The sequence below is a fragment of the Onychomys torridus genome, chromosome 9 (assembly GCF_903995425.1).
Source record: "Onychomys torridus chromosome 9, mOncTor1.1, whole genome shotgun sequence".
In the NCBI taxonomy this organism is placed as follows: Eukaryota; Metazoa; Chordata; class Mammalia; order Rodentia; family Cricetidae; genus Onychomys; species Onychomys torridus.
In genome coordinates, this window is record NC_050451.1 from 38,273,981 (window position 1) to 38,275,829 (window position 1,849).

Sequence of the window (1,849 nt, forward strand, 5' to 3'; positions counted from 1 at the left end):
GGCTTATCGATAGCAACAGGAGTCATCCTGCTGGATGCATCCTGGAGGTGTGGCCCAGAAGCCGAGAGGCTCAGTGGTTACCACCCTGCAAGAAACTGATCAACATTTGAATTGGCAGTTGTCCTGGCAGCCTCTTCACAACTCTGGTGGCTAGCCTTGCCACTCTAGTTTTATGTCTGGTTGTCTGGTGGCATCTAAGTACATATCTATGCCATCCCTCCTTTAATTCAATACATCTGTGTGAAGTGCAGTGCCCAGCATTGAAGAAGGGGCTTCCTGAGAAAATCAGAGGAACTTACAAACCACTTCAGGAATGCCTGACCTCTCTATCTATCTATCTATCTACCTATCTATCTATCTATCTATCTATCTATCTATCTATCTATATCTAATTACCTTTCTTTCTTCCCTCCCTCTCTCCCCCCCCCTCTCTCCCTCCCTCTCTCCCTCCCTCTCTCCCTCTTTCTTTCTTTCTTTCTTTCTTTCTTTCTTTTCTTTCAAGTTTGCTTCATTTTAAAATTCAACAACTGCTTAACCTGCAGTATAAACAAATAGACCACCACAACTACCCACATATCCCTCAGCCTATTTCATCCCCTCTGCTTGACCGCCAGCCTTCTGTCTTTCCCTTAGATGATGTAGATTTCTTTTCCTTGTGGAAGAGAAATCCATGGCTTGTTGCCTTTGCGGATCACAAAGATGTAGGAAGGGAGGGCGGCAAAGTCATTGCTGTTGGCATCCTTCACGTGGACCATGTCAAATGAGACCAGGTGGCACTCTGGGTTGGTGATTGCCTCGATGCACCCCCAAATTGGTGCCTCTGGTCACCATGCACAGGTTGCCTGTGTTGAGCTTGATGACATCAGTGACATTGCTGGTGTCCAGCCAGATCAGCATGATGCCTTGATGAATGGGTTAGTGGGTGGTGTGCGTGTCATGCCTTACAAGATGCAGGATACCTTTGGTGCCCACGAAGACCATCCTTACCTTGCATAGCTTGTTTGTGGCCTCCTTGGGTGTGGTGTGGTGCATGGTGAAGTGTCCCTTGGTGTTGCAGACCAAGCAGAAGTTCTTGCTACTTTTGTTGATGGTGATGACACTCATGAAGCCTGTCTGGTAGGACACTCAGTTCTGATGTGGAGATCTTCTTCATCTTGTCTCTCATCAGTGCATACTTGAGTCTGTTCCTGAGGAAGATGCCAAGAGGCAGGCACTCACGCAGGCGGCATCCAGTGGTGTGCTTCTTGGGACCTCTCACGAGCCGTGGCAGAGCAGCAAGCATGCATGCATGAGCGGAGTGGATCATTTTTCTTTCCCCTTTTCATTCCAAGGCTCTCCTTCTCTCACACCTGATGCCCTTACTAGAAAACTCAGCCCCATGTTTCTCCACCATTGCTGTCTCAGATAGCAATGGGTTAGCAGCTCTACAAACGTCCCTGGAATCTGGGATTCATCTGGCATCTGAGTGCCCTAGAACAAAGCCATGACCAACTGCCTAGTCTTGATTTACTTGTACAAATATTGCCCCTGTGTCTTTATTTGTGCCCACACCGTGACCCCTCCCCCACGCCCTTAGGTGTGAAGCTTTTCTTTAAATGCTAAGGCATTTCTTTGAGGTCTGGAGAGCTCACTTGGCTTTTACCAGGACTTGGTCTTGGGGGTGAGAATTGTCTGAAGCCATTGCTGCAGAGTGGAGTCCTGTCCCACATTGGGGAACAGATACAGTCGCTTCTTCCGGACATACTGACTGCCTTGCCAACTACTGCCACTGATTCCCATGCCAGGACTGCTTGGCCACTGCTGTCTGTTGGGTCAAGGCTGAATGTGGTGTTTACTGTGGGGTGACTGA

At 48.6% G+C, this 1,849-nt stretch overlaps 1 pseudogene; it reads right to left on the minus strand.

Annotated features, from left to right (window-relative positions):
• Positions 1-590: 590 nt before the first annotated feature.
• LOC118590697 lies at positions 591-1,282 on the minus strand (annotated as a pseudogene).
• Between the last annotated feature and the right edge of the window lie 567 nt (positions 1,283-1,849).